At 38.2% G+C, this 7401-nt stretch overlaps 1 non-coding gene across 1 annotated transcript; it reads right to left on the bottom strand.

The window, feature by feature from the left end:
* Window positions 1-45: 45 nt before the first annotated feature.
* Window positions 46-117, bottom strand: Trnae-uuc (transfer RNA glutamic acid (anticodon UUC)). The gene has a single exon. It is a non-coding gene; the product is annotated as a tRNA-Glu (tRNA).
* Window positions 118-7401: the final 7284 nt, after the last annotated feature.

Here is a 7401-nt window from a genome sequence, read left to right as displayed (position 1 = left end):
ATTGCTATATTGCACTTGATCGCTTTGCAAGACAATGAAAAAAATTTCCCATACCGGGAATCGAACCCGGGCCTTCTGGGTGAAAGCCAGATATCCTAGCCACTAGACCATATGGGATACTTGCGAATTAATCTAACAAATAGCTATCAGGTCGTTTGATCGATCTGATGGTAGTTTATTACATTCTCGTCAACAAAGTATAATTCAAATTCGTAAATCAATAGTTAAACAGTAATTAAGTCAAAACGTTCCCATAAATTAGTATTTCTAAAAATAGAACGATCAGTATCTTCTTCATACCTGCTATAAAATAATACGCATGGATACGACCCAAAGTCGAAGCGGAGAGCTTTCCTAGCACTTGACTTAATAGCAAACTACACGAAAAGCAAACGAATGGTGTGCTTTTGGCTATCGTATTGCGAGCTTTACAAATAATGTGCAGCTTCCGAAACTGTGGTAGCTTCAATCAATTTCAACACATGTGGGGAATTAATACAACCGGGAAGTCTATCTCGATGATTAAAGCAACGTCAATAAGGGGCTGTCCATAAACCACGTGGTCATGGGGGGTGGGGGTTCGGCCAATGACCATTTTGTAGACAAATAATTTTTTTTGTATGGACTAATGACCACGGGGGGGGGGGGGGGTTGGGTTGAAAAGTCCCAAAAAATGACCACGTGGTTTATGGACAGCCCCTAACATATATGTATTTAAATACATTTTGCTTGGATCTTGCTCTTTTAGTTTAGACTGGCTTAACCCTTTGAAGCCGGAATTTTTCCAAGCGTTCTTCTGGAGTTTTTTCTACGTTTTTCTGTAGTTTTGGTATTCAATAGTATAAAAACGGTAGAATATTATGCGGAATATTTTTTTCTGGATATCCTTGGTCATCCAAACTGTTCATGAGTTTAGATCCTAAAGTCTATGGGTGTAACGGTAACTGATTTCTTTATACAAAGCTGCGATTTGTAATCTATCATGTCCAGCAAGTCTTCTGAAAGGTAAATAGACAATATCACATCAGTCGGAATATCTTAGGTCATCCAAACTGTTTTTAAGTTTAGATCTTAAAGTCTGCGGGTGTAACGGTAACTTTTTTCATTATGCAAATCTACGATTTGTAATCTATCATGTCCAGTAAGTCTTCTGAAAATTCAATAGATACTATCAGATCATTCGGGATATCCTAGGTTATCCAAACTGTTCTTGAGTTTAGATCCTAATATCTACGGGTGTAACGGTAACTGCTTTCATTATACCAAGTTGCGATTTGTTATCTATCATGTCCAGTAACTCTTCTGAAAGGTAAATAGACAATATCAGATCAGTAGTGAAATCCTAGGTCATCCAAACTGTTCTTGAGTTTAGATCCTAAAGTTTACGAGTGTAACGGTAACTTCTTACATTAAAAGCTATGATTTGTAATCTATCATGTCCAACAAGTCTTCTGAAAGTTACAGTTGTTGTTTTCATCAACTAAGCTTCATAACAGTAAGGAGCCCATAATATCCCAAAAAATATAGCAACGCGTATTGTTCCTCTAACTGCTTCGGTAAGTACAGTGGATTATGTAACACCTTAACGTAGTGACAGAAGCTTTTATCACAAGTGTAGACCTGAAGCTATGGTCTCCGGAGTAGTGATGTTGATCTGGAATATCTCAAAACTATCATTATAGATTACAGTCTAAAGTTCATTGTGAGACTAACTACTGTTACTATCAAGAGCTAAACTTCAGGATAGTTTGGATGACCCTCAATGTCCCAAAGGTTCATTAAAATATATAGTAGACTTTAAGTTGGTCCAGTCATCGCTGTTGATTATGAAATGTTACTCAGTATCTCAGATGTAGCTGATGTTACGAGTGTAGACCTGAAATTCTGAACTCATGGATAGTTTGGCTGACCTGGAACATTCCCATAGTGTCTCTAAATGACATTTCAGGTATCAAGAGCTTCATGGATCTCAGCAGATTATGCTATGCTATTATTTATGGTGAAAATACAAAGTTTTTCTTGTAGATTTGAATGGCTTCATTATAGAACAGTTTGGACGACCGTGAATGTTCCAAACGGTTATAATAAAAAAGTAAACTTCAGATTGCTCCAGTAACTGCGGTTGATTGTGCAGCGTTACTCAGTATAACAGATTTGGATACTGTTTCGAGTGTAGACCTGAAGTCCTGAACTCCAAGAAAGTTTGGCTGACCTGGAATATAAATGTCATTTCAGATTTCAAGAGCTTCGCGAATCACAGCAGGTTATGCAATACTATTATTTATGGCGAAAACGCATAAAGTTACTCTTGTAGATTTGAAGGGCTTCATTATATGTAGAACAGTTTGGACGATCGTGAATGTCCCAAATGGTTTACCTGTCCCAAAAACTCTTGGGGCTCGATTCGAGGTTGTTTTATAGGCGGTCTATGTGAGCATTTTAGATTGATTGATTTGCCTTTATTATAGAGACTTTCGGCCCTTGGCTGGTTCGTCCCTGAGCATTTTAAAGGCGATCATTAACCCTTTATAAGGCAGTGGCAACTATATTGCCACCTTGTACACATATTTTTTTCTGTTCGTTTAGAAAATTTTTACAACTTCTGTTTTAACTGATGGACACATTAGGCCATTGTGAGCACTCATAATTTTTTTGAGCCATAACAAATATGAATGGGCTTTTTTAGAACAAAATGTCTCCAAAAACCGCCATTTTTGAGTGCATAAAGGTTTATAAGCTCGAACTTCTGTTGTGGTGAGCGAATTGAAAATCGAATGAAAGGCCTATGTTCCTTTTACTTGTGGACAAAATTTCAACTTGATTACTTCATTACTTTTAGAGTGGAGCGGATCTGGTGTGATGGTTAAAACACGTGACTATCACGCCGAGGACCTGGGATCGAATCCCACTCCCGACAAACTCACAAAATGTGAGTTCTTCCTTCGGAAGAGAAGTAAAGCGTGGGTCCCGAGATGAACTAGCCTAGGGCTAAAAATCTCGTTAATACAGATAAAACAAACAATCATTACTTTTAGAAACTCGGCCTTTTGAAAAAATATACTATAATAAATGGGCATGTACTAAAATTGCCATATCGTCCAAAATAATTGACCAGTCGAGTTCAAATTCACACAAATAACTTATGAATATTAGGGCAATAACCTGTCAAAAAATCAGCATGATTGATAAACACATCACAAAATAACAACATTTTAAACTTTGTTGACAAAAAGTTGAAATTTAGACCAATTTTTTTCATACAAAATCGACCATCGAATTTTTTGAAAATAAAAACGTTTTTGTTCATTACACCACATGTACTTTATATTCCAATGTAGAACGAGTGGATTCCGTGCCTGGTTCTCTCGGCCTTATGAAGGGTTAAGTTGCCAAGTTGGTAGTGTTGCAGAACCAGCATTTGATGCTTGCCGGAATTACGAAAGTGAACAGAATCAATGCAAGTCATAAACTAAAATGTCCTCGTCATTTTAGATTCCTGAGGTGTAAATATACAGTAGGTTGGGCCACAGACAAACAGACGTAACAGCTTGAACGATTTTCATGGAAATCCTTTTGGAAATAAAAACACAGGCGAGGCTTTGTTCTCCAAACCCAGGCACTGACTGATATCGCTACCAGCTCAGTGCCTCTCCTTTATTCAATCTAGGTAAAACATATTTACAATTTATTTCCATTTACCTACCAGTTGATACCTAGCTCTCCACTGAGGTGTGTGATGCACTTCCAAGGATGTACCTACCATTCAACAAATCCATCGCTCAGTCTACACTACCATCACCTGGTGGAAAAGTTGCACGAATCACTGTGTTGTGCAATATGGTCAACAGAAGGCGCTAGTGTGAAACGTCAAACGCATAGAAAAACTATGCGCGCGCCTCTGGTTGTGAAAGTCACAACTATGAAAATTTAAAAGGATCGTTTAAAGCGTGGTCGATGGAAATTTCGCAAGTGTTACGTCTGTTTGTCTGTGGTTGGGTCAACTTTTGTATGGGAAAATTAATACTTAAGCGCGTATCAACCCCGAACGAAGTTTTTTTTTCAATCCCCGTTTGCGTCTAAAATTGCTCCTTATAATTTTGATGCGAAGGGTGCGCCCTCGCGCTTTGTTATTTGGTTGAAATGGTAATGGAGTTCTGTTAGTAAAATCTCACTTGCTTGGATTTTTTTAAAACAATTTTACATGAATCTCATACTCTATAGTAATAAAATACACCCAAAAGTGTGCAGAAAAAACTTTGTCAAAGAAAGCAAAGGGATCTTTGTTTTTGAATAATTTATATCCTAGCTTGTAATTATCGTTTCGATTTTGATCGGCCTCCAGTGATAGTGAGGGTGGTCAAGCAGTCAACTGAGGGGTCACAGTTCTATGATGGCTTTGATAAAATTTTTGCTTTTCTTAATAAAGTCTTTTCGGGAGACAGGAACACTTCAACTTACGTCAGCAGTTTCGTCAGATATTCTTCCAGAACGATTCAGTGATGCCTAAAGAAGACCCGTCAGGGATGTCTTCAGAAAACAGGGATTCCTATAAAAAATTCTTCATGGATTAGTCCAGAAGTTTCTTCGAAGATTTTTTTTTTTGAAATCTCTTCAGGAGTTCCTTCAAAGATTCGTCCAGGAGGTTTCAGGGCTATCTCTAGGGATTTCATCATTGATTTTTCAGAAATCTCTCAGGAATTCTGACAGAAGTTCTTTCAGGGATTACCCCAGGAGTGTCATTAGAGATTCAGGAGTGCTTCAAGAAGATTCTTCAGGGACTCCCATTGGAGGTGCTTCAGAGATTAGTCCAGGAGTTTATTAAGGGATTCCTTTCGAGGAATTCCTTCAGGAGTTTCTTTTTTAGGAATTAGTTCAGACGTTCTTTCTCCAGGGGTTCCTTCAGGAAATCCTCTCGAATTTCTTCTAGAATTCCATATAAGGAATTCCAATACCTTTCTTCTAGCGTTCCCTTTTAAAATTTCTTTAGGGATAACCTCATCAATTTCTTTATAATAATTATCAATTCTTCATATCTTCAGAAATTCCCTTAGCGATTCCTTCAGAAAAATTTCCAGGGATTTTTTTTAGAAAATTCTCATTTGAACGCCTTTGAAGATTTCTCTGATAAATCAGGAGTTTTTGCAATGATTTCTTAGGGTATTTTTTTAGTTTTTAGAGAATTTTCTCAAAATTCAGAATTTTCCCGATCCAAGATCGAGGGAGTCGATAAAACACAGGTAGCGCGATTAGCTTCAAAAGCAACTAAAACGAGCTTTCAAATAACTGATGCTATAAAAGCACCAGCAAACTACAGTGTCGCTTGAGCTACTCGACACCTATGCAGCATAGCAAAAGTGGACGCCATGATATTTACAGGACAAACAAATGCAGAGCTTCACACCACCTAACATAAAAAAGCTAACTCCTATTCCCTCAAGAAGGTTGAATAAATATAACCGAAACGTCGGATGTAGAAGCAAAACAGCCTTTTGCTACTCACTCTGACTGCCAGAGCCGAGAAATTCTTATCAAGTGTAGAATCCACAGTCGTAAAACCACACGTTCCGAGATTTCGAAATCTGGAATTGTTTCCGGCGGGGATGGCGTTCCACACTGAAAATGTGCACAGTGCAGCTCATTTTCTTATTAAAACAGCGCACACTTGCACACACACTGATCCCAAGCAGCACCTGAAACATCATCCAAAATGTGGCTTTCTATGCATTATTGGCTAAATGACTTGCACTGAAAGCACACGCAACTTGCATCATGTCAATTGAGTTGTATTTATACTCCGAATTTCGTAAAGTTTCAGCTTTGTTTCTTAGAAATCACCAAATACCTCGTGTTTGACATCGGATTCGTGGAGGCGGAGCTTACATACCCCTCACAAGTGATAACACAGTCAACTTGCATTAAAATTGCTATATTATAGTCATGCTCATGCAACATCTAACTCTGCAGTTTGTTTGTTCAGAATATGTTCCAAATGTGTTGCGAAAATCTGCGCTTTTTTTCATTTTGACAGTTCTCTAACTTGTGCCAAAGTCAAATAATGGCAGTGGGGTGACACGGCTGTCAAACTCGGTACATCGCCGCTCCACCCAACATCATTTTTGGTACGGCGCGTTTTGGTACCCACTTTCTGGTCGGTTTACCCTAACTTGCTCCTGATTTTCGGGTGTGTGGCTCGTGTGTTGCTAGTGCTTATTTCAGAAATTACACATTTCAAACGAAATCGTTGTTTTTGATGATTGTTTCTCTTTCCTTATCACTTTGCACGATATTATATGTAGCAGCGAAGCAGTGTCGATGTTTCCAGCGCATGTTTTCCATGAATTAAGCAATCAAAACAAAAACATTGGACGCCATGTTGAATTGAATGCTGGGTAGATGATTCGGGCCCTTCGTCATCCCCCTGAATAATGGAGCAATGAAGTAACAAGTAACTTCAGTAGCTTTTATAATGTGTTGAGTAGCAATTCTCTCACAGAGGTGAAAAGTTAATACTCCTGATGTCCATGTTTCGATTCTGGACAATTTTTTTTCATTTTCTTTATCAATTCCAAATCTGCGCTTTTTGGGTTTCAAACAGGGATGCCAGATGATTTTTTGAAAAATCTGTATCGCTATTTTCAAAAATCTGTATCCCATACAAAATTTGGGTGAAAAATCTGTATCCCATACAAAAATAAAATAATAGAGATAGATCTGTATATATGGCATCCCTGGTTTCAAAGAAGAAGCAATTGTGCTCTATCGTCTATAATACGGACAGTGAATAAATTGCTTAAAGATTGCTGTTACTGGCTTTAAGACAAGTCGTGTTACTTGGAGAAATGAATGCCATCCCTGCTTTCCAGGAAGTCTTCCACGGATTTCTATTGCAAGTTGTTTAGATCATCTTCCTTGCAATGCTTCAGAATTTCATCCAAAATTTCCACCAAAGCTTTCGTTATAGGATCCAACAGAAATTTCTCAAAAAAATCTCCTTAAAAGTTTCATGAATCCGTACAAGAATTCATTTAAGAAATCATTCACGGATTTCTTAAGAAATATATTTAGCGATTCTTTTTTGTCGTTTTCGTTTTTACGGTGGCGCTACACCGGTGCAGCACTTTTGCACCAAAAACGTTCGTTTTTGATTTTCGTGCTGCACCGGTGTAGCACTTTTTCTGCACCGCTCATGATAGTGAAGCACTCAGAAAATTGGGAGTGTAGCAGGTGTACACCGCGTCCACCAATCAGCGTTTGCAAAGTTGTCAATATTTTGGTTTTTATACACGCACACCAATGCAACTACACCAAAAATGTTCGTTTTTTCAGCGAAAAGTGTAGCACGAAGCGGTGTAGCACCGCCGCAAAAACGAAAACGACATTAGAAAATCAAAGGGCCAACCA

This window comes from Aedes albopictus, chromosome 2, assembly GCF_035046485.1.
Source record: "Aedes albopictus strain Foshan chromosome 2, AalbF5, whole genome shotgun sequence".
In the NCBI taxonomy this organism is placed as follows: Eukaryota; Metazoa; Arthropoda; class Insecta; order Diptera; family Culicidae; genus Aedes; species Aedes albopictus.
This window is presented reverse-complemented; position numbering and strand designations above follow the sequence as displayed.